We start from the raw sequence: 25,341 nt of genomic DNA on the forward strand, positions 1-25,341 counted from the left end.
TGTTGAGCTAATGATCTAAAACATGAGCTAATGGAAAATAATAGCAAGCCAATAGTGATCATAAAAGCAGCTGACAGCAGTGTGGCAGACAAATCCCTCTGTGGGCACACAATGAGCATGACCTATGTGTAGGCATCAAGGTGGGGAGGGTGCTGGTGATGGGGGGGGAGTGGTTGCCAGTACAATGTGGCATTGGATTTCTGTTGCTCCCAGATATTCTTAATTAAGGCTGAGCTATTTTCTGCTCCTTGAGTCTCTGGATAGCAAATAAAAAGCTTAGGTAAAAACCTTCCAATTACAGAGGATTTAATTAAGCCAATGCCAGTCAGGTTTGAAGGGGGTATTAACATTGGTGCTGTGGTGCAGTTGCAGTTGGTGATGCAAAAGCAGGATGCAGCAGGCACAGGAACCTCTGCAGGTAAAGCACTCAGCCTCCTGCTGAAGGTTTCATAAAGCAGCAGTTTGCTGCTACTGCTCTGCAGGACTCTGCATGGCCACGCTGGGAGCTGTAGGAGAGATAGAGTTTGCCTTGCCTTGGCATGGGGTGGCAGTTGTTGGTTTGAATGAGGGTAGAGGGACTTGGATAGGCTTAGATCCATGAGCCAAGATTCATGGGATGGATTTCAACAAGGCCAAATGTCAGGTCTTGCACTTAGAATCATAGAATCAGTCAGGGCTGGAAGGGACCACAAGGACCCTGGATGCTGGAAGGTGTTTGGAGCAGGGCAGCAAGGCTGGGGAGGGGCCTGGAGCACAGCCCTGTGAGGAGAGGCTGAGGGAGCTGGGGGTGTGCAGCCTGCAGCAGAGGAGGCTCAGGGCAGAGCTCATTGCTGCCTGCAGCTGCCTGCAGGGAGGCTGTAGCCAGGTGGGGTTGGGCTCTGCTGCCAGGCAAGCAGCAACAGAACAAGGGGACAGAGTCTCAAGTTGTGCCAGGGCAGGTCTAGGCTGGATGTTGTTAGGAAGTTGTTGTCAGAGAGAGTGATTGGCACTGGAATGGGCTGCCCAGGGAGGTGGTGGAGTGGCTGTGGCTGGAGGTGTTGCAGCCAAGCCTGGCTGGGGCACTTAGTGCCATGGTCTGGTTGCTTGGGCAGGGCTGGGTGCTAGGTTGGGCTGGCTGAGCTTGGAGCTCTCTTCCAACCTGCTTGATTCTATGGTTTAGTTGACTGGCCAGGGCTGGGTGCTAGGTTGGGCTGCATGATCTTGGTGGTCTCTTCCAACCTGCTTGATTCTATGGTTCCATGATTCTGAGTGCTTGTCTCATTACCATGGGCCAGTAAATATGTCCCAGCTGCCTAATTAAGCAAATTGCAGGCATTGATTTGGGTCTGGTACCTGGAGTTCATTATTCTTTACTTGTTCTGCTCAAAGCATTTCCATCTTTCCCTCCTGAAAAGGGAGCCAGGTGGATGAGTAGCCTTGGCCTGCAAAGCAGCTCAGTCATGAGCACTGCAGCCCCTGAAAACTACTTTCTGAGTCATTAGGTGTGGCTGTTTACAGCAAAGGCATCGATTCAAGCAAGGGAGGGCTGGGTTGCAGCTGATTCATTGAGTAGTAAGTGTGATGGGAATGGAAAGCTCTGTAAATGCAGCCTTTGGCTATCTGCAGCTTGCTTTCTGCTCCCAGCCCTCCTGCTCCTTCAGTAGGCAGGAGTTGTTTTGAACTGAAGCACTCCAGCAGGGCATACCCAATTCCTGAATGACAGTGAAAGCCATTCTGAGGTTCCAGGCAGAGAGAATGAATGGAGATTGCCTAAGCCATTTTAAACGAGGTGCTAACACCCAAAGAGTTGATTGATCTTTCTTTGCAGCCGAATCTTGCACTCAGAGCTCCCTTCACAGGATGCTATTGGCAGCAAGAAGGATAACAACACGATCAAGAAGGGAAGAAGTGGCCCTTATTGAATTGCAATGAGTTTCAGAGGCTGAGGATTATAAACCAATAAATAGCAATATGCCAACAAGCTGAGTGGAGAGGCTTAGATAATCTCTTTTGTGTTCTTTTGGGTGTCAGGAGTCTACAAGGCAGGTGACTGAGCTGCTGGAGGTGTTTGGAATGGAAGGGTCATTCATAACACACTCTGGGCTGCTCTTTTTTTTCTCATCTGCCTCTGCCCTGTTGCTTTGCAAAGCAACCAGGGATAAAATGTGCTTGCGTCTGTGCAGCACCAGAGATGTTCTCATGCTGGGCAGGGCAGGGGGAAGGAGAGAAAGGAAAAGCCAGGGAGGAAAAAATGCCTGGATGAGGCACTTAGTGCCATGGTCTGGTTGGTTGGGCAGGGCTGGGTGCTAGGTTGGACTGGATGAGCTTGGAGCTCTCTTCCAACCTGCTTGGTTCTATGATGTAGTTTATTGGACAGTGCTGGGTGCGAGGTTGGACTGGATGAGCTTGGAAGTCTCTTTCAACCTTCTTGATTCTATGGTCTAGTTGACTGGCTAGGGCTGGGTGCTAGGTTGGGCTGGGTGAGCTTGGAGCTCTCTTCCAACCTGCTTGATTCTATGATTCTCTGGTTTAGTTTATTGGACAGTGCTGGGTGCTAGGTTGGACTGGATGAGCTTGGAAGTCTCTTTCAACCTTCTTGATTCTATGGTTTAATTTATTGGACAGTGCTGGATGCTAGGTTGGACTGGATGAGCTTGGAGGTCTCTTCCAACCTGCTTGATTCTGTGATTCTCTGATCTAGTTGATTGACCAGGGCTGGGTGCTAGGTTGGACTGGGTGAGCTTGAAGATCTCTTCCAACCTTCTTGATTCTATGATTCTATGATTGGATAGGGCTGATAGGTTGGACTGGATGAGCTTGGAGGTCTCTTCCAACCTTCTTGATTCTATGATTCTATGATTGGATAGGGCTGATAGGTTGGACTGGATGAGCTTGGAGGTTTCTTCCAACCTGGTTGCTTCTATGATTCTGTGATTGGATAGGGCTGCTATGTTAGATTTAAACATCCTATTGTTAGAAAAAAATCCCAGGATGTCAGGGGCTGGGAGGGACCTGCAAAGCTCATCCAGTCCAGAGCAGCAGCACCTACAGCAGGTCGCACAGGAACACATCCAGGAAGATCTTGAATATCTCCAGAGAGGGAGACTCCACAACCCCCCTGGGCAGCCTGTGCCAGGGCTCTGGCACCCTCACAGGGAAAAAATTCCTCCTCATGTTTAAATGAGACTTCCTATGCCTCAGCTCCCACCCATTGGCCCTTGTCCTGGCATTGGGCATCACTCAACTCCATCCTCCTGCCACTGACCCTGCACATCTTTACCAACATGAAGGAGGTCACCCCTCAGGCTCCTCTGCTCCAAGCTGCAGAGCCTCAGCTCCCTCAGGCTCTCCTCATAACAGAGATGTTTGACTCCATCATCCTCGTGGCTCTGTGCTGGACTCTCTCAAGCAGTTCTATCACAGAATCAGGTTGGAAAAGACCTCTAGGATCATCAAGCCCAACCTATCACCTAACCCTTCTAATTACCTAACCCATGGCAGTAAGTGCCTCATCCAGCCTCCTTCTGAACACCTCCAGGGATGGGGACTCCACCACCTCCCTGGGCAGACCATTCTGGGAACTGGGGAGCCCAAAACTGGACACTATTCCAGGTGTGGTCTACAGCAGGGCAGAGGAGAGAGGGGGAAGAACCTCCCTAGCCCTGCTGGATACATTTCTCTTGATGCCCCCCAGGATACCATTGGCTCTCTTGGCACACTGCTGCCCACTACCTTTATAATACTAGACAGAGCTCAGCTCTTCAACAGCAAAGAGAACTGAGAGAGGTGTCTTGTGAGATATACTTAGAGAAGAGCAGGAGGGCAAACAAAAATTCATCCCAGGCTTTGTGTTCTTTGCCCTTTCTGTTCCCTGATGCTGTGCTCAGCCACAGCATTGGGCAATAAAGTAAACCAACATTCATTATGCCTGTCAGAGTTATGACACTGTGTAATAAATTGCCCTATAAAGCTCTCCTTATCTCTTTATATTGATTGCTATAAACATATATATGTCTTTTTTTCCCCCTCCCCTCTGAGTGATGAGCAACCTGTTAGTGATCTGTTCACTTTCAGCATCAAAGTAAAGGATAAGCAAATGCCATTTGCTTTTGCACACACCTCTGTGCAGTGCTGTTTTGATGTGTGCTGCCAGGATAAACCTTGCCTAAGGGTTTCAGAGTTTTCTGATTCCCTTTTTTCCCCCCCCCCCCTTTCATCACCCCCCCCTTTTGAAAATGTCCTCATCTAATTCACACAAAGCTTTGCCTCAAGGATCAGTGCTGGGCAAAATCCTGTTCAACATCTTTGTTGATGATCTGGAGCAGGGGATTGAGTCCAGCAGCAGGAAGGTTGCAGAGGACACCAAGCTAGGGGCAGGTGTGCAGCTGTTGGAGGGTAGTAGAGCCCTGCAGAGGGACCTGGCCAGGCTGGTTATTAGGTGGTTAGGGTTAAAAATTCTCCTCCTGACATTCCTGTTTGTATTCACAGAAGCACAGAACCTTAGAGGCTGGAAAGGACCTCCAGAGATCATCCACTCCAAGCCCCCTGCCAGAGCAGGATCCCCTAGGGTAAGTCTGCACAGGAATGCACCCAGGTGGGGTTGGAAAGTCTCCAGAGAAGGAGGCTCCACAACCTCTCTGGGCAGCCTGCTCCAGGGCTCTGCCACCCTCACTGGAAAGAAGTTTCTCCTCCTGTTGAGCTGAAACCTTCTCTGTTCCAGTTTGTATCCATTGCTATCCACTGGGTAGTTCACACAGGAATGCATCCAGGTGGGGTTGGAAAGGCTCCAGAGAAGGAGGCTCCACAACCTCACACTGGAACTTTTGAGAGTGCAGAGAGCAGTTTACTTGAGCTCTGGAAATGCTTATCTGTATCAGAGGTGCTGGAAGGTGTTTGGAGCAGGGCAGCAAGGCTGGAGAGGGGCCTGGAGCACAGCCCTGTGAGGAGAGGCTGAGGGAGCTGGGGGGGTGCAGCCTGCAGCAGAGGAGGCTCAGGGCAGAGCTCATTGCTGCCTGCAGCTGCCTGCAGGGAGGCTGTAGCCAGGTGGGGTTGGGCTCTGCTGCCAGGCAAGCAGCAGCAGAAGGAGGGGACAGAGTCTCAAGCTGTGCCAGGGCAGGTCTAGGCTGGATGTTGTTAGGAAGTTGTTGTCAGAGAGAGTGATTGGCACTGGAATGGGCTGCCCAGGGAGGTGGTGGAGTGGCTGTGGCTGGAGGTGTTGCAGCCAAGCCTGGCTGGGGCACTTAGTGCCATGGTCTGGTTGGTTGGGCAGGGCTGGGTGCTAGGTTGGGCTGGGGGAGCTTGGAGCTCTCTGCCAACCTGCTTGATTCTATGATTCTGTGGTATCAGCATCCTGTTACAAACGGTTACTTATGGCATTCCTTTTGTCCCTTGTGTGCTTAAGCCCTGGGGAAGATCCTTTTTGGCTGTTGGGTTTTTTTTTTGTCCTCTTTGTCTCTTCCCAACTCTTTTCCTCATTTCCTTAGGTCTCTGTTAAGCACAGACATGAAGCAATTCAGTTACCAATGATAGATTGGCCTGCTAGAGATAGCCCCAAAGTCTATTCCTCATGTCTGTCTGTAGCACTGCAGTGCATGGTGTGCTTGGGAGCATTAATAGCAGCATTTCACTTGGCTATATAAATATTTAAGGTCTGTAATTCCTTTGTTGCTGACGCTGCCAGCGCCGTGCAATGTTTCATTATCAGCCCCTAGTGTAGCACATAATCCTGTCAGGCTTTGTTGCCAATAAATACAGCCTGATGCATGTGGAATGTTTGAATAGCTGAGTGCATTCTCATTGCTTTTCACTCATGACCTGCTGAACAAATTCCTTGGCTGAAGAACTGCAGGACGAGCTGCAGGGCGATTCAGCAGGTGGGGGACACTCAGCTGCCAAATCACAGCATCACAGGGGCTGGGAGGGACCTCCAGAGCTCAGCTAGTCCAACCCCCTGCCAGAGCAGGACCTTATTTAATAGCATCACTAATGGCAGGGGCTGGGAGGGACCTCCAGAGCTCAGCTAGTCCAACCCCCTGCCAGAGCAGGACCTTATTTAATAGCATCACTAATGGCAGGGGCTGGGAGGGACCTCCAGAGCTCAGCCAGTCCAACCCCCTGCCAGAGCAGGACCTTATTTAATAGCATCACTAATGGCAGGGGCTGGGAGGGACCTCCAGAGCTCAGCCAGTCCAACCCCCTGCCAGAGCAGGACCTTATTTAATAGCATCACTAATGGCAGGAGCTGGGAGGGACCTCCAGAGCTCAGCCAGTCCAACCCCCTGCCAGAGCAGGACCTTATTTAATAGCATCACTAATGTTAGGGGCTGGGAGGGACCTCCAGAGCTCATCCAGTCCAACCCCCTGCCAGAGCAGGACCTTATTTAATAGCATCACTAATGGCAGAGGCTGGGAGAGACCTCCAGAGCTCAGCCAGTCCAACCCCCTGCCAGAGCAGCAGCACCCAGAGCAGCTCACACAGGAAGACATCCAGGTGGGTTTGGAATGTCTGCAGAGAGGGAGACTCCACAACCCCCCTGGGCAGCCTGTGCCAGGGCTCTGGCACCCTCACAGGGAAAAATTCCTCCTCATGTTTCCATGGAACTTCCTATGCCTCAGCTCCCACCCACTGCCCCTTGTGCTGGCACTGGGCATCACCCAGCAGAGCCTGGCTCCAGCCTCCTGCCACTCACCTGCACATCTTTATCAACATTGCTGAGGTCACCTCTGAGCTCCTCTGCTCCCAGCAGCACAGCCCCAGCTCCCTCAGGCTCTCCTCCTAATAGAGCTGTTCCATTCCCTTCAGCATCTCTGTGGCTCTGTGCTGGACTCTCTCAAGCAGTTCTATGTCCCTCTTGAACTGGAGGGCCCAGAACAGGACACAGTACTCCAGATGTGGCCTCACCAGGGCAGGGTAGAGTGGCAGGAGAACCTCTCTGGGCCTTGTAGCCACACAAGTAAAGAAATAAGCCACATCCTTCAGAAAGAAGTCAGCTTGGCTCCTGGATAACCATTTCAGGATGGGTCACATACAGGACCCATAGGACTGAGCGTTAGGAAGAAGCTCTTTGCAGTGAGCTGTGACAGTAGTTGGCTTCTGAAGGGCAAAAGGTTCAGTTTATCACAGAGTCATTGAATCACAGTCATGGAATCAGTCAGGGTTGGAAGGCATCACAGCTACCTGCAGGGAGGCTGTAGCCAGGTGGGGTTGGGCTCTGCTGCCAGGCAGCCAGCAGCAGAGCAAGGGGACACAGCCTGAAGCTGTGCCAGGGCAGGTCTAGGCTGGATGTTGTTAGGAAGTTGTTGTCAGAGAGAGTGATTGGCACTGGAATGGGCTGCCCAGGGAGGTGGTGGAGTGGCTGTGGCTGGAGGTGTTGCAGCCAAGCCTGGCTGGGGCACTGAGTGCCATGGTCTGGTTGGTTGGCCAGGGCTGGGTGCTAGGTTGGGCTGGGGGAGCTTGGAGCTCTCTTCCAACCTGCTTGGTTCTGTGATTCTATGGTGACTGCATTATGAGGAGCATTATGATGGCCTCATGAAGAACATTTGATTGTCTTTGGAGCTTATGGGAACACATCCAAAAAGGCTGCTTGGGGCTTTTTGGGTTTGTTTTTTTTATCCCCTCCTCAGTGTGTTCTTGTTAATGAAGAAATGGTTGAGTGTCCTGGAGTTATGGGATGTCAAGGAGCAACAAGGCAAGACATTCCTTTCTCAGTGAACAGCAGCTTTGTCTGTCAAAACTGTGTGCAGCTCTGGAGCCCCCAGCACAAGAAGGACATGGAAGTGTTGGAGCCAGTGCAGAGGAGGCCACCAAGATGCTGAGAGGGCTGCAGCAGCTCTGCTCTGAGCACAGGCTGAGAGAGTTTGGGGTCTGCAGCCTGGAGAAGAGAAGGCTTAGAGGAGACCTTGGAGTGGCCTTGCAGGATCTGAAGGGGGCTAGAGGAAGGCTGGGGAGGGACTACTGGCAAGGTCTGGTAATGAGAGGATGAGGAGGAATGGGTTTGAAGTGGCAGAGAGGAGACTGAAACTGCATGTTAGGAAGCTCTTTGCAGTGAGGGTGGTGAGACACTGGCACAGGTTGGCCAGGGAGGTTGTGGAGCACAGAAGCACCCAATGTGATCTTTGCTGTTGGGAAGAATTGAGGGTGGTGAGACACTGGCACAGGTTGAAGGTGGTGAGACACTGGCACAGGCTGCCCAGGGAGGTTGTGGAGCACAGAATCACCCAATGTGATCAAAGATCAAAGATCAAAGATGACATTGGGTGATTCTGTGCTCCACAACCTCCCTGGAGGTGTTCAAGGCCAGGCTGGATGAGCTCTTAAGCAACCTGTTCTAGCAGGAGGTGTCCCTGCCTATGGCATGGGGTTGGAACTGGCTGAGCTTTGAGCTCCCTTCCAACCTAAACCATTCCATGATTCTCTTGGCAATAAATATCTAGAGTAAGAAATTGATGGCTTGGGTGGTGCTAGGAAAGGCTGATGAGCTTCTTACTCTCAGGACCCATCTCATTCTCCTTTCAGAGCCTCCTAGCCCCTGTTTGCATCAGGCACACCCCAAGTGGGACATGTGTCTGTCCCCTGCTATGCTGCACTTACAGCTTAGTGTATCAAAGGCAGCACACATCAAGTTTAAATCCTCTGCCTGCACCAGGCTGGAAATTGCTGTGGTTCATGAATGATTCAGCTGAGGAGGCAGCTTTCAGCAGATGGTTGTGACAGCTACACCTCCTCAGCTCTCCCAGGTTCCACTTACCCTGCTACTTATTTAACTCTGCCTCCTGCCATCCTGCAAAGGCAAAATATTGCTGCTTCCCCTGCAGCTGGCCTCAGCTTTCCTGCTCCCAGGAGCTACTCAAGAGCTGTCAGATCACCCAGATTTGTCCTTAACCAGCTCCAGATGAAATGAGAAAGGAAAGCAAAACAGCTTCAGCTGGAGCTTGCTGGTAAGAAAGCCCTCTTTGGAGTGCAAGGGAGGAGAGCTTGTCTCAGCAGCTCAGGGACAAGCAGTGGCAGGGGACAAGCAGCTGATTTTTGGGTGGCAAACCTCTGCAGAGTGCAGAGATGATCCCAGAAGCTGGGGAGGAAGGTGCTGAGTCTGTCTTGGTCAAGGAGCAGCATAGAGAAGAACAAGAATGACACTGCTCAGGCCACAGCTTGAGTGCTGAGTCCAGTTGTGGGCTCCTCCATTGCAGAGAGCTGCTGAGGTGCTGGAAGGTGTTTGGAGCAGGGCAGCAAGGCTGGGGAGGGGCCTGGAGCACAGCCCTGTGAGGAAAGGCTGAGGGAGCTGGGGGGGTGCAGCCTGCAGCAGAGGAGGCTCAGGGCAGAGCTCATTGCTGCCTGCAGCTGCCTGCAGGGAGGCTGTAGCCAGGTGGGGTTGGGCTCTGCTGCCAGGCAGCCAGCAGCAGAAGAAGGGGACACAGTCTCAAGCTGTGCCATTGCAGGTTTAGGCTGGATGTTGTGAGGAAGTTGTTGTCAGAGAGAGTGATTGGCACTGGAATGGGCTGCCCAGGGAGGTGGTGGAGTGGCCGTGGCTGGAGGTGTTGCAGCCAAGCCTGGCTGGGGCACTTAGTGCCATGGTCTGGTTGGTTGGGCAGGGCTGGGTGCTAGGTTGGGCTGGGTGAGATTGGAGCTCTCTTCCAACCTGCCTGATTCTGTGATTCTATGAACACTTCTGGAGGCAGCACAAAATGTGGGCCAAGGTTGGGAGGTTGCCTCATACTTATAGACTGTGTGACTCACCAGCCAGCTTCTTGCCTCTGCTGAGGAGCAGTTCTGCTCTGCCTTGGGAGGATTTCATCTTTAAGAAGCCTCCCTGGAGAAATCAGACCCTCCCCAGCCCCTTCATTTCTCTCTCCCAGGTGCAAGGCTCTGTGTCTGCAGCTTCTCCCTGCACTGTGATGCACAATCCAGGCAGGGCTCCTGGGGAGCCTTCCCCACTCCCATGGCAACTCAGCCTTTGCCTGTCTCCTGATCCCCAAGAGGCAAAGCACAGACACCCACATAGCTACAGCTCTGGGAAATGCTTTTGCTGTGTGGGAGCCACCCACGATATCAGGATGCAGCTGTCAGTAGCCCAGGGTTGCCCCTGGACTCTCTTTGCTCTCCTAGAGTTGAAGAACAATGTGACTGCCCCAGGACTGCCCCAGAGTGAGTGCCACAGGGTCACAGGACATTAGGGGTTGCAAGGGACCTCCAGAAATAGAATCAACCAGGTTGGAAGAAACCTCTAAGATCATCCAGTCCAAGCCCTCTGCCAGAGCACAGAATCTAGCACAGGTCACACAGGAACACATCCAGACAGGGCTGGAGAGGCTCCAGAGGAGACTCCACAGCCTCTCTGGGCACCCTGTGCCAGGGCTCTGGGACTCTTACAGCCAAGAAGCTCTTCCTCATGTTGAGGTGGAATTTGCTGTGCTGCAGTTTATACCCATTGCCCCTTGTGCTATAACAGGGCACACCTGAGCAGAATTTGTCCCCTCCCTCTTGCCCCCCAGCCCTCAGCTATTTATAGACACTGATTAGATCCCTTCTCAGTCTTCCCTTCACCAGACCAAACAGCCTCAGGGCTCTCAGCCTTTCCTCATCAGGCAGTGCTGCAGCTCCTTCAGTACCTTCATAGCCCTCCCTTGGACTCTCTCCAGCAGATCCCTGTCCCTCCTGACCTGGGGAGCCCAGAACTGGATGCACTATTCCAGGTGAGGTCTCAGCAGGGCAGAGCAGAGAGGGTGGAGAACCTCCCTCCATCTGCTGGCCACACTCTTCCTGATGCACCCCAGGACCCCACTGGCCTTCTTGGCCAGCAGGGCACATCGACTTGCCTGGCAAGGACATGCTACTTTGGGGTCATCTCTGCACCACAGCAGGAGCCTTTGGAAGCAGGGAACTGAGAAGCTGAGAGAAACCTCAGGATTTACTTCATGTGCATTGCATCAGCTCTTGCAAATGCCTCCAAAGGGCTGCAGCCAGAGATGTTGTTTGTGCCATTAGCCAGCACTGGCTGGGACAAAACCTTGGTCCCCAAGGCTCTGAGCAGGCTGACCTAGTGGAGGATGGCCCTGCTGACTGCAGAGGGGTTGGACTGGATAACCCCAAACCATTCAGCAAGGGCAAGTGCAGAGTCTGGCACCTGGGAAAGAAACAGCACCTCCAGGAGCCAGGACTCCTCAGTTCAGGAGAGATGTGGAGGTGCTGGAAGGTGTTTGGAGCAGGGCAGCAAGGCTGGGGATGGGCCTGGAGCACAGCCCTGTGAGGAGAGGCTGAGGGAGCTGGGGGGGTGCAGCCTGCAGCAGAGGAGGCTCAGGGCAGAGCTCATTGCTGCCTGCAGCTGCCTGCAGGGAGGCTGTAGCCAGGTGGGGTTGGGCTCTGCTGCCAGGCAAACAGCACCAGAAGAAGGGGACAGAGGCTCAAGCTGTGCCAGGGCAGGTCTAGGCTGGATGTTGTTAGGAAGTTGTTGTCAGAGAGAGTGATTGGCATTGGAATGGGCTGCCCAGGGAGGTGGTGGGGTGGCCGTGGCTGGAGGTGTTGCAGCCAAGCCTGGCTGGGGCACTTAGTGCCATGGTCTGGTTGGTTGGGCAGGGCTGGGTGCTAGGTTGGGCTGGGTGAGCTTGGAGCTCTCTGCCAACCTGCTTGATTCTATGATTCTATGGTCTGGTTGACTGGACAAGGCTGGGTGCTAAGTTGGACTGGATGAGCTTAGAGGTCTCTTCCAACCTGGCTGATTCTAGGATGCTGTAAGCCAGGCTATTACCTGGCAGCAGCAGCAGTGCCAGACTGCCCTTTGCTGCACAGGCTATATTTAGAAAGGGAATGAGGCTGCCACTGGCTTAGATAATGATGCAGCTATTTATAGATCACCATTCTACCTAGACAGCAGCACCCTGCTCTCTGAGCTGCCAGCAGCCAGCCTGACAGAGCTGTGATTAGAGCTTTGCCATCTTCCCTACCGCTCCCCCGAGGAGCCCTTGGGGGGTTTATTCGCCTGCCCTCGCCTTTAGTTCACCTGCAGCAAAAGGACCTTTGAAATCCTCTTCGTGCAGGTAAATCAATCATAAAGACAAACCCAACCACAAAACCCCAGCGTTTTACAACTGGTGGTTGCTTGTGGGAAGGTGAAACAGGGAGTCACAGGGGCAATGAAATGATTCTGATGTCAGTTACCTGCCTGTTTGGCTGCGTGAGCTTAGCCAGATGGAGCTGCCTTACAAACACAGCTGCATTTGGACATGGGCACCTCTAGTCCAGCCTCACGAATTCCAGCAGCACTGCCCTAAAATACCTCAGATCCTGAGGTTATTTTCCACTTTATCCTTGCTTTGTATCTTAACACAGCTGTATTTGGACATGGGCACCTCAGAGCTCCATTCCAGCCTCAATAACTCAGTGCTTTCTAGCAGCACTGCCCTAAAGCATCTCTGACTCTGAGGTTTTTCCCACTCCATCCTTGCTTTGTTCTTCAGCACAGCTGCCTTTGGACATGGGCACCTCAGAGTTCCATTCCAGCCTCAATAACTCAGTGCTTTCTAGCAGCACTGCCCTAAAACATCTCACATTCTGAGGGTTTTTACCACTTTATCATCTCTTTTCTTTCTTAACAGAGAGGTATTTGGACATGGACACCTCAGAGCTCCATTCCAGCCTCAATAACTCACTGCTTTCTAGCAGCACTGCCTTAAAACATCTCAGATTCTGAGGGTTTTTCCCTCTCCATCCTTGCTTTGTTCTTTAGCACAGCTGTATTTGGACATGGGCACCTCAGAGCTCTATTCCAGCCTCACTATTTCTAGCAGCACTGCCCTAAAGCATCTCAGATTCTGAGGTTATTTTCCACTTTATCCTCTCATTTCTTTCTTAACTCAGCTGTATTTGGACATGGGCACTCCAGAGCTCTATTCAAGCCTCACTATTTCTATGCTCAGAACTCTATTGCAGCCCCAATAACTCAGTGCTTCCTAGCAGCACTGCCCTAAAACATCTCTGACTCTGAGGTTTCTCCCACTCCATCCTTGCCTTGTTCTTTAGCACAGCTGTATTTGGACATGGGCACCTCAGAGCTGTATTCAAGCCTTACTATTTCTCTGATTTCTAGCAGCACTGCCCTAAAACATCTCAGATTCTGAGGGTTTTCCCACTCCATCCTTGCTCTGTTCTTTAGCACAACTGCCTTTGGACATGGGCACCTCAGAGCTCCATTCCAGCCTCAGTAACTCAGTGCTTCCTAGCAGCACTGCCCTAAAACATCTCAGGTTCTGAAATTTTTTCCCTCTCCATCCTTGCTTTGTTCTTTAGCACAGCTGTATTTGGACATGGGCACCTCAGAGCTCTATTCCAGCCTCACTATTTCTAGCAGCACTGCCCTAAAACATCTCAGATTCTGAGGTTATTTTCCACTTTATCCTCTCATTTCTTTCTTAACACAGCTGTATTTGGATATGGGCACTCCAGAGCTCTATTCAAGCCTCACTATTTCTATGCTCAGAACTCTACTGCAGCCTCAATAACTCAGTGCTTTCTAGCAGCACTGCCCTAAAGCATCTCTGACTCTGAGGTTTTTCCCACTCCATCCTTGCTTTGTTCTTTAGCACAGCTGCCTTTGGACATGGGCACCTCAGAGCTCCATTCCAGCCTCAATAACTCAGTGCTTTCTAGCAGCACTGCCCTAAAGCATCTCAGATCCTGAGGCTTTTCACTACTTTATCCTTGCTTTTTTTTCTTAACAGAGCTGTATTTGGACATGGGCACCTCAGAGCTCCATTCCAGCCTCAATAACTCAGTGCTTTCTAGCAGCACTGCCCTAAAACATCTCACATTCTGAGGGTTTTTACCACTTTATAATCTCTTTTCTTTCTTAACAGAGCTGTATTTGGACATGGTCACCTCAGAGCTCCATTCCAGCCTCAATGACTCGGTGCTTTCTAGCAGCACTGCCCTAAAACATCTCAGATTCTGAGGTTTTTTCCCTCTCCATCCTTGCTTTGTTCTTTAGCACAGCTGTATTTGGACATGGGCACCTCAGAGCTCTATTCCAGCCTCACTATTTCTAGCAGCACTGCCCTAAAACATCTCAGATTCTGAGGTTATTTTCCACTTTATCCTCTCATTTCTTTCTTAACACAGCTGTATTTGGACATGGGCACTCCAGAGCTCTATTCAAGCCTCACTATTTCTATGCTCAGAGCTCCATTCCAGCCTCAATAACTCAGTGCTTCCTAGCAGCACTGCCCTAAAGCATCTCTGACTCTGAGGTTTTTCCCACTCCATCCTTGCTTTGTTCTTCAGCACAGCTGTATTTGGACATGGGCACCTCAGAGCTCCATTCCAGCCTCAATAACTCACTGCTTTCTAGCAGCACTGCCCTAAAAAGTCTCAGATTTTGAGGTTATTTTCCACTTTATTCTTTTTGTATCATCATTATTATCATTAATCCTGATTTTTGGTGGCTCCCAGTAGAAAAAGCAGTGCAAAGCAGATGACTCATTGTTGGGCCTGAGCAGACATAAGGATGTGGGAGGTGAGCATTTGGGTTGGAGGTAGAAATGTGGCTTCTGCTGGAACTGGCACAACCCACAACAAACTGTGGCTTGGGTCCTGCACAGCAGATTGCATCTACTTGTCTGAAGCTGAAGCAAAACAGAGGTTAGCAGTGGTCAGTTGAGCTGCTTCAAGAGGCTGCAGGCACAGACTCCTTGCTTTGGTTATGAAAATGATCAGGGGGTTGGAGCACCTCTGCTGTGAGGACAGGCTGAGGGAGCTGGGGGTGTTCAGCCTGGGGAAGAGAAGGTTCTGGGGAGACCTAACAGCAGCCTGCCAGGACCTGAAGGGTGCTGAGGCACTGTTTGCAAAAGCTTGCAGGGATAGGATGGAGGAAAATGGTTTGAAATGAGAAAAGAGATTTAGATTTGAGTGAGTGGAGTTGGGGCTGTTCAGTCTGGAGAGGAGAAGGCTCCCAGGGGACCTTCTTGTGGCCTTCCAGCATCTGAAGGGGGCTACAAAAAAGCTGGGGAGGGACTTTTGAGGCTGTGAGGGAGTGTCAGGAGTGGGGGGAATGGAGCAAAGCTGGAGGTGGGGAGAGTGAGGCTGGAGGTGAGGAGGAAGTTGTTGAGCAGGAGAGTGGTGAGAGCCTGGCAGGGGTTGCCCAGGGAGGTGGTTGAGGCCCCATGGCTGAAGGTGTTTGAGGCCAGGCTGGCTGAGGCTGTGTGCAGCCTGCTCTAGGGTAGGGTGTCCCTGGGCATGGCAGGTTGGCACTGCCTGCTCCTTGTGCTCCCTTCCAGCCCTGCCTGATCCTGTGATCCCTCCTGGTGGCTGCTTTGCTAAAGCTGAGCTGCCTTTGCAGCCTGCCCCAGGGAGGGATATTTTCTTGCCAGCTGCAGTTTTAAGCTACATGATGCAAGCAGCAAATGCCAGGCTTGGGGCAGGTCCTGCTGAAGTGGCTCTAATGAATGATCGATTCCCAGGATTGAACCATTGCTCCCCTTTGAAAACTCATCAATAAAGGGCCTGGGGTTTAATGATCTGTTACTGGTTCCAACATAATGAATCAAGGGAGAGGCTGTAAAATTGGGCACGGCAGCTTCAGAGAGAAGATGCATCTGGGTGGAGGCAATGCCAAGCACACATAGGGACTGGGCAGTGAGTGGCTGGAGAGCAGCCCCGAGCAGAGGGTGCTGATAGAACTGCCTGAGGTTATCACTCTGCCACTCACCAGCGTTTTTGCCACGTGGTGGCAGACAGGAGGAGCCCCTCCAGGGCTGGAGGAGAGCCAATGTCACTCCAGGGCATCCTGGCTTGGGTTGGGGACAGCAGGGACAGCAGGGACAGCAGGGGATCATCCACCTGTGCTCAGTGCTCTTGAGTGCTGTGTTCAGCTCTGGGACCCTCACTACAGGAAGGACATTGAGGGGCTGGAGAGGCTTAAGGGGGACCTCATTGGTGCCTACAGCTACCTGCAGGGAGGCTGTAGCCAGGTGGGGTTGGGCTCTGCTGCCAGGCAGCCAGCAGCAGAAGAAGGGGACACAGCCTCAAGCTGTGCCAGGGCAGGTCTAGGCTGGATGTTGTTAGGAAGTTGCTGGCAGAGAGAGTGATTGGCACTGGAATGGGCTGCCCAGGGAGGTGGTGGAGTGGCCATGGCTGGAGGTGTTGAAGCCAAGCCTGTCTGGGGCACTTAGTGCCATGGTCTGGTTGGTTGGGCAGGGCTGGGTGCTAGGTTGGGCTGGATGAGCTTGGAGCTCTCTGCCAGCCTGGCTGATTCTATGATTTAGGGAAGGGCAATGAGGCTGGAGAAGGGCCTGGAGCAGCTGGGCTGTGAGGAGCAGCTGAGGGAGCTGGAGGTGTTCAGTGTGGAGCAGAGGAGGCTGAGGGCAGAGCTCATTGCTCTCTGCAGCTCCCTGAAGGGAGGTTGGAGCAAGGAGGGAGCAGCCTCTGCTCCTTGGTGGCAAGGGACAGGAGCAGAGGAAATGGTTCCAAGCTGCAGCAGGGGAGGCTCAGGCTGGGTGCTAGGAAATATTTCTTCACAGAGAGGGCTGTCAACACCTGGAATGGTCTGCCCAGGGCAGTGCTGGAGTCCCCATCCCTGGGGGTGCTTAAGCAGCCATGGAGCTGGTGCTTAGGGACATGGTTGGTGTTGACCCTTCAGTGCTGGGTTGCACTGGGTGAGCTTGGAGGCCTCCTTCAGTTGGCTGTTTCCTGTGCAAAGCAGCTGCTGTCTGGTGAGGTGTGGGGCAGCAGTGAGCTGGCTGCTGGCACAGCATTGCACATCCACACCTCACTGTGGGGAGCACAGAGCTGGGGAGCTCAAGCAGAGCTGAGGCTGGCAGTGCAGAGATCTCCCTTGACCCTTCTGTGCACAGCTGCACCTCTGTAGCACTGCCCTGGGTTTTAAAGGTGTTAAAGCTAATTCACAGGGCCAAGCTCAAGCTGTCCAGTGTCACATCTCTGCTGAATATTGCTGTGCAGTCCTGCAGGTAAATACCTGACTCCTCCAACTGGGTAAGTTATGCCTCTGTGGCTAACCTGTCACAAAAGATTTGTGTTTGAAAGCAAAAAAAGTAAGGTCTGGAGCTTGGAGGAGGTGGTTTTTTGATGATGATGATGGTTTAATTTCTTTATTGATTGTAAATTTGTCAAGGGGAAGCAGCTGGAGCAGCTGCAACCTGAGGGAGAAAGAAGGAAGAAAAACAAACCAGGTTTGGAAGCTCAGCTAAATGGTTTAGATGGGGAATTACTGGCAGAGTGTGGCTGCTGGGCTGCAAACTGAACACCTGCCTGCTGCAAACAAGAGCCTGGGGAGAGTCAGAGAATCAGGCAGGGCTGGAAGGGAGCACAAGGAGCAGGCAGTGCCACCCCCCCTGCCATGCCCAGGGACACCCTACCCTAGAGCAGGCTGCACACAGCCTCAGCCAGCCTGGCCTCAAACACCTCCAGCCATGGGGCCTCAACCACCTCCCTGGGCAACCCCTGCCAGGCTCTCACCACTCTCCTGCTCAACAACTTCCTCCTCCCCTCCAGCCTCACTCTCCCCACCTCCAGCTTTGCTCCATTCCCCCCACTCCTGACACTCCCTCACAGCCTCAAAAGTCCCTCCCCAGCTCTTTTGGAGCCCCCTTCAGATGCTGGCAGGCCACAAGAAGGTCACCTGGGAGCCTCCTCTGCTCCAGCCTGCACAGCCCCAACTCTTTCAGGCTGTGCTCACAGCAGAGCTGCTGCAGCCTCTCAGCATCCTCCTGGCCCTGCTCTGGACACTCTCCAGCATCTCCACAGCCCTCTTGTCCCAGGGGCTCCAGAGCTGGATGCAGGACTCCAGGTGGGGTCTCAGCAGAGCAGAGCACAGCAGAGGGGGAGAATCCCCTCCCTGGCCCTGCTGGCCACACTGCTGCTGCAGCCCAGGCTCTGCTTGGCTTTCTGGGCTGCAAGTGCACACTGCTGGCTCCTGCTGAGCTTCTCCTCCACCAGCACCCCCAAGTCCCTCTCCTCAGGGCTGCTCTCCAGACACTCCCTGCCCAGCCTGCATTGGTGCTTGGCATTGCCTCCACCCAGCTGCAGGACCTCACCCTTGGTCTTGTTGAACCTCCTGAGCTTGGCTTGTGCCCACCTCTGCAGCCTGCCCAGGTCCCTCTGGCTGGATCCTGCCCTCCAGCCTGGCTGCTGCACCACACAGCTTGGTGTGGGCAGCAAACTTGCTGAGGCTGCACTCAGTGCTCTGTCCATGGCACCCACAGAGATGCTGGACAAGACTGGTCCCAGGACTGATCCCTGAGGGACTCTGCCTGTCACTGCCTGCACTTGGCCATGGGCTTTTGAGCAACTTGGTCTAGTAGAATCCCCTTGCCATGGCAGGCAGTGTTTGGAATAAGGTGATCTTTAAGTTTGCAACCCAAACTACTCTGATTCAGTGATGACAGAACATTAGAGGTATTTTAGCATCTGGAATTGGACTGTTACCCATGGATTTTGTAAGGCAAATTGATCTTACATATGGGTAACATCACCAATTGTATCCATGACTTGAAGAAAGGGATCTGGGGGTGCTGGGAGAGAGGAGCTGAAGATGAGCCAGCAGTGTGCCCAGGTGGGCAGCAGAGCCAGTGACTGCTTCTGTGCCCTCTGAGCTGTGACTCCTCAGCCTGGTGCAGCAGCAGCAGCATCCTGCATGTCAGTGGTGAGCAGTGACTGCTTCTGTGCCCTCTGAGCTGTGACACCTCAGCCTGGTGCAGCAGCAGCATCCTGCATGTCAACGGTGAGCAGTGACTGCTTCTGTTCCCTCTGAGCTGTGACACCTCAGCCTGGTGCAGCAGCAGCAGCATCCTGCATGTCAGTGGTGAGCAGTGACTGCTTCTGTGCCCTCTGAGCTGTGACACCTCAGCCTGGTGCAGCAGCAGCAGCCTGCATGTCAGTGGTGAGCTGTGAATGCTTCTGTGCCCTCTGAGCTGTGACACCTCAGCCTGGTGCAGCAGCAGCAGTCTGCATGTCAGTGGTGAGCAGTGACTGCTTCTGTGCCCTCTGAGCTGTGACATCTCAGCCTGGTGCAGCAGCAACCTGCATGTCAGTGGTGAGCAGTGGATGCTTCTGTGGCCTCAGTGCTACAAAACCTCAGCCTCACCATCTGTAGTACAGAAGGATGCTGCACTTCATTCCAAAAGGCTCTCTTTCACTTCTGAGCAAAGCCCAACAGTCCTGAGCTGAAAGAGAACTGCCCTGCAGCCCTACCCATCAAAGTTACATTCACTTCTTGGGGAAGGTAGATGCCTCACTCAAAGCCATGGGCTAGAGACACCAGTGAGGGCTTCCCTGCAGGCAGCACCCTAAGTGGAGGCACACAGAGGTGGATGTAAACCCCTTGTGTGTGAAAGGGTAATATTGACTGCACAGGGAGGGCATGAAGGAGCTGGCAGGCAGCATGGCTGAACAAGAGTATGCATGAATCACTCTTTAGGATAATGAAAGTGCTAAGGGCAAAGTGTGAGTTGGATGCAGTTTGCTGCATTGATCTTTACTTAAAGAGTGTTTAGGCACTGCTGGAAACTCTCCCTCATTCTGCTCCTGTGACCTCGGTTCATAGTGGGAGCTCAGGCTCTACAAGCAGCAGCTGAGGGGCTGGGGAGGGGCCTGGAGCACAGCCCTGTGAGGAGAGGCTGAGGGAGCTGGGGGGGTGCAGCCTGCAGCAGAGGAGGCTCAGGGCAGAGCTCATTGCTGCCTGCAGCTGCCTGCAGGGAGGCTGTAGCCAGGTGGGGTTGGGCTCTGCTGCCAGGCAGCCAGCAGCAGAAGAAGGGGACACAGCCTCAAGCTGTGCCAGGGCAGGTCTAGGCTGGATGTGAGGAGGAAGTTGTTGGCAGAGAGAGTGATTGGCACTGGAATGGGCTGCCCAGGGAGGTGGTGGAGTGGCTGTGGCTGGAGGTGTTGCAGCCAAGCCTGGCTGGGGCACTTAGTGCCATGGTCTGGTTGGTTGGGCAGGGCTGGGTGCTAGGTTGGGCTGGATGAGCTTGGAGCTCTCTTCCAACCTGCTTGATTCTATGATTCATTGCTCCTTGCTGCTGACCAGAGAAAAGAGCTTGGCCCCCTCCACTTGACCCCCAGCCCTCAGCTATTGACAGACATTGCTCAGATCCCCTCTCAGACTTCTCTTCGCCAGACTGCACAGCCCCAGGGCTCTCAGGCTCTCTCCACAGGGGAGATGCTCAACTCCCCCAAGTCATCCTCATGGCTTTCTGTTGGACTCTCTTCAGCAGGTCCCTGTCTCTCCTAAACTGGGCAGCCCAAAACTGGACACAGTATTGCAGGTGTGGTCTCAGCAGGGCAAAGCAGAGGGGGGAAAGAACCTCCCTAGCTCTGCAGGCCACACTTTTCCTGCTGCCCCCCAGGATGCCCTTGGCTCTGTTGGCCACAAGGGCACTCTGCTGGCCCAAGCAGAACTTGCTGCCCTTGTTGAGTGTCATTCAGTTTGTCCCTGCCCAGCTCTCAGCCCGGCCAAGTCTCTCTGGATGCCAGCACAGCCTTCTGGGGTGTCACCACTGCACCCAACTTGGTGTCATCAGCAAACTTGCTGCCAGTGCCCTCTGTGCCCTCATCCAGGTCACTGATGGATATATTGAACAGAACTGTCCTGACCCCTGTGGGTCTCCACTAGTTAGAGGTCTCCAACTGGACTCCATCCCATTTTCTTCCTTGGCAGGAGTGTTGGAACTGGTTGATCTTCAAGGTCCTTCCCAACCCCTAGCATTGGTTAGGCTCAGCTGTAGCTTTCCAGTGATACTACAGGCAAGAGGGGAGGTAACCACCCAGTGCCTCTGTGCCTCAGGTTTCTGGTTGCTGCCAAAGGTCTGTTTCCAAGAGGGATGCAGACTGCACTCTAGAGCTGTGCAGCTTTGCTCTCAGGAGTGGGCAGGTGTTTATCCTGCTGTCTAGAAACTCAGCACCTGAATCAACCCCCCCCCAGGCTTTGGATTCCATCCCACAGACCACAGCTCTCTGCCTTCTTCCTTTCAACCAGTTGCCACTCCACCTTACTACCTGATCATCCAGACCACACTGCCTCAGTTCAGCCTGGTGCTCTGTTGGGGCACAAGTGCACACTGCTGGCCCATGCAGAACTTGCTGCCCACCAGCAGTTTCCAGCAGGGCAGGCAGACTTCATCCTTGGCTGAGGCTGTGTTCTGCTCAGCCCCTGGGAGTCAGTGAATTCCCTGCTCTCTTTTCACTCGTGTATTGCCTGTCCAAGCAAGTGTCACAATCTGATGGCCATTAAACCACGGTCACTGCCCAAATCCCTTCATGGAGTGAGTTGCTGCAGCTGGCTTTGAGCACGCCCTCTGGAGAGGATTAACTGCAAAGCACGCTAAACCAGGGGCATATCTCTCCTCCTCAGCTGCCACAAACGGGCTGTAAGTTTTGCATACAGAAGGCAGGAGAAGGAGGTTTTGACAGCAGGAGATGCTTATCCTTCCTCCCCACAGGGAGGATGCTGCCTGCCACCTTCCCAGCCTGACGTTATCGACGCACGCGTGGCAGCAGGGTGATAACCAGGGAGCTCCCTGCCACACAGCAGCAGCAGATAATGTTCCAGGGCAGCAGGGCAGGGGAAGGAAGGCAGAAAGCCCTGCTTTTAGAAAGACACTCCAGCCTCCCCAGATCAATGTGAGAGCTGGTTATGAAAAGCTGCACTAAAACATGCCAAGTGCCTGCGTTAGCTGGAAATCATTAGCCATCATCTTTTATTCATCCACGGGTGTTTAACTCACTCTCAGCCTCCTGTTAATACACTGGGGTTTGATTCATTGTGGCAGCTATTGAACACTCATCCAATGCCTTTTTTTCTGCCACAGGTCAAGATGCTGTGGAAGCCCAGGAGCTGGTGCTGAAATTTAGCAGCCTTTTAAATCTGCTGGGAGCAGCTCAGGCAGACTGAGCGCAGCTGGAGGTGGCACAAGCCCCAGCTGTGGAGTCACTGCAGATGGGGTGGTGGTTGTTTGGTCAGGGCCTCCAAGTGGAGGCCAGTGACAGGCAGAGTCCCTCAGGGATCAGTCCTGGGACCAGTCTTGTTCAACATCTCCGTGGGTGCCATGGACAGAGGCACTGAGTGCAGCCTCAGCAAGTTTGCTGCCCACACCAAGCTGTGTGGTGCAGCAGCCAGGCTGGAGGGCAGGATCCATCCAGAGGCACCTGGGCAGGCTGCAGAGGTGGGCACAAGCCAAGTTCAGGAGGTGCAACAAGAGCAAGGGCAAGGTCCTGCAGCTGGGTGGAGGCAATGCCAAGCACCAATGCAGGCTGGGCAGGGAGTGTCTGGAGAGCAGCCCTGAGGAGAGGGACTTGGGGGTGCTGGTGGAGGAGAAGCTGAGCAGGAGCCAGCAGTGTGCACTTGCAGCCCAGAAAGCCAAGCAGAGCCTGGGCTGCAGCAGCAGCAGTGTGGCCAGCAGGGCCAGGGAGGGGATTCTCCCCCTCTGCTGTGCTCTGCTGAGACCCCACCTGGAGTGCTGCATCCAGCTCTGGAGCCCCTGGGACAAGAGGGCTGTGGAGATGCTCTCTGGTGCTTGCTAAGCTGGTAAGAGTTTCCTCATCCAAAGAAAAACCCAGTGTGGTGCTGGGCAGGAATGAGCTGCTTGATGCTGAACTACAGGGCTGGAGGCAGAAGAAGCAGCAGATAAAATAGAGGAGCAAAGGAAGTTGAGACTCAAGCTGTAGCTTGTGTCATTTGCTGCTTCAGCTGTGACACCTCAGCCTGGTGCAGCAGCAGCAGCAGCCTGCATGTCAGTGGTGAGCAGTGACTGCTTCTGTGGCCTCTGAGCTGTGACACCTCAGCCTGGTGCAGCAGCAGCCTGCATGTCAGTGGTGAGCAGTGACTGCTTCTGTGGCCTCTGAGCTGTGACACCTCAGCCTGGTGCAGCAGCAGCAGCAACCTGCATGTCAGTGGTGAGCAGTGACTGCTTCTGTGCCCTCTGAGCTGTGACACCTCAGCCTGGTGCAGCAGCAGCAGTCTGCATGTCAGTGGTGAGCAGTGACTGCTTCTGTTCCCTCTGAGCTGTGACACCTCAGCCTGGTGCAGCAGCAGCAGCAACCTGCATGTCAGTGGTGAGCAGTGAATGGCCTGGTTGATTGGCCAGGGCTGGGTGCTAGGTTGGACTGGATGAGCTTGGAGGTCTCTTCCAACCTGCTTGATTCTATGTATACATATATATATTAATATCACATTGTGTTTCTTTAGTGCCAGTGTCTTCCAAGAGGTGTTTAATACCTTGTCTTCTGCTCACAACTAATTGTGTTCATTGACTTTGAGTAACTGCAGAGAACTCAGTTGGGGAGGTACAGCAATCTCTTAATTCCTAGGTCTGACCTGGCTGGCATGCATGGAGTAGGAGTTCAGAGTGGGTCACACTCAATCAGGATACGTGTGCAGGGAGTCACAGGGTGACAGAATTAAGCAGGATGGAAAGGACCTTTTTGATCATGGAGTCCAACCTATCACCTAACACCTTGTAATCAACTAACCCATGGCACTGAGTGCCTCATCCTGCCTCCTCCTAAGCACCTCCAGGCACAGCCACTCCACCACCTCCCTGGGCAGCCCATTCCAATGCCAATCACTCTCTCTGACAACAACTTCCTAACAACATCCAGCCTAGACCTCCCCTGCCACAACTTGAGGCTGTGTCCCCTTGTTCTCTTGCTGCCTGCCTGGCAGCAGAGCCCAACTGGATACAAACTGGAAGAGGGAAGGTTTCAGCTCACCATGAGGAGAAACTTCTTCCCAGTGAGGGTGGCAGGGGCCTGGAGCAGGCTGCCCAGAGAGGTTATGGAGTCTCCTTCTCTGCAGACTTTCCAACCCCACCTGGATGCATTCCTGTGCAGCCTGCCCTAGAGGATGCTGCTTTAGCAGGGAGCTTGGACTGAATGATCTCCTGAGGTCCCTTCCAACCTCTGAAGCTCTGTGATTCATGAATTTCTATCTCATTACCTATCTCCAAGTGCAGAAAGCAGCTGCTTGGATTTGTCAGGAGGAGGCTGCTGGGTGATGGTTAACATTTTAAGCCCTTTCAGCAGCGTCTGCTGCTGTAAGCTGGAACTGTTGTACTTGCTCTGCAGCGTGGCCTGACACAGTACAGGGCTTTGCAAAGCTGCCACCAAATCCCCAGGCATAGCAACTGGAATACAAATCACTTTGATGCTGCAAGGGAACATTCTTAATCCTGGTTTCTTCAGGTTTATTAAGGCTGAAGAAGACCTTTAAGATCAAGTCCAGCCATAAGCCTGAGAGCCTGGAACAGGTTGCCCCTGGAGGTGTTTAAGGCCAGGCTGGCTGAGGCTGTGTGCAGCCTGCTCTAGGGTAGGGTGTCCCTGGACATGGCAGGGGGGTTGGCACTGGCTGCTCCTTGTGCTCCCTTCCAACCCTGCCTGATTCTGTGATTCTTTGATTCCACCTTTGTGGCTCCTTGTTGGACTCTCTCCAGCAGATCCCTGTCTCTCCTGAGCTGGGAAGCCCAAAACTGGACACAGTATTGCAGGTGTGGTCTCAGCAGAGCAGAGGGGCAGCAGAACCTCCCTAGCCCTGCTGGCCACACTTCTCCTGCTGCCCCCAGGATGCCATTGGCTGTCCTGTCCACAAGGGCACATTGCTGGCCCATGCAGCACTTGCTGCCCACCAGCACTCCAAGGCCTTTCTCCACGGAGCTGCTTTCCAGCAGGGATATGCAGAAGGTGGTTGCTGAGGCAGGAGAAGTGCTGCTGGTACTTTGCTTTCTGGCCTTGCTTTGCATGCACTTGGAACAAGGAGGTAAGTATGTGCAAGGTGTTCATAGAATCAGTCAGGATTGGAAGGGACCACAAAGATCATCCAGTTGCAACCCTCCCTGCCATGGGCAGGGACATCTCACTCTAGATCAGGCTGTCCAGAGCCTCATCCAGCCTGGCCTTAAACACCTCCAGGCTTAAGGCTTTCAGATGTTGAACAAAGCCATCTCAAAGACTTCAGAAGTGGCAAGTGGCAAATTCCCAGACCCATGGAGACTGTTTCTTAAGGGGTGCTGTAGGACAACCAGTTGCTCCCAAGGATGAGGAGAAGAGGCCTTTTGCAGCAGTGCTTGCCCCTTCCTTTGCTTGTGCCTGTAAAGCTCAGCTCAAGGGATGGCAGCATGTTACAGGGGAAGTGAAGGGGTGGTTGGTGGCACCATAGAGGCCAGGAAGAGCTCCTTTGCTGCAGGTACAAAAGGACCAAGGCAGGAGCATCAGGCTTTTAGCCTGGGGGGTCTGAGAGGTGACCTCAGCAGTGTTGATAAAGATGTGCAGGTGAGTGGCAGGAGGCTGGAGCCAGGCTCTGCTGGGTGATGCCAGTGCCAGCACAAGGGGCAGTGGGTGGGAGCTGAGGCATAGGAAGTTCCATGGAAACATGA

The 25,341-nt window shown here is 53.3% G+C and overlaps 1 long non-coding RNA gene across 2 annotated transcripts in view; it reads left to right on the forward strand.

Annotated features, from left to right (window-relative positions):
• The window catches only part of LOC135179907 (uncharacterized), a 238,444-nt gene that overhangs the window by 207,443 nt on the left and 5,660 nt on the right, over positions 1 to 25,341 (forward strand). For both annotated transcript variants that reach the window (XR_010304180.1, XR_010304181.1), the window contains one exon: positions 4,468 to 4,547. This is a non-coding gene — a long non-coding RNA (uncharacterized LOC135179907). The remainder of the gene's footprint in view (positions 1 to 4,467; positions 4,548 to 25,341) is intronic.

Source organism: Pogoniulus pusillus, chromosome 12 (genome assembly GCF_015220805.1).
Source record: "Pogoniulus pusillus isolate bPogPus1 chromosome 12, bPogPus1.pri, whole genome shotgun sequence".
Lineage (NCBI taxonomy): Eukaryota > Metazoa > Chordata > Aves > Piciformes > Lybiidae > Pogoniulus > Pogoniulus pusillus.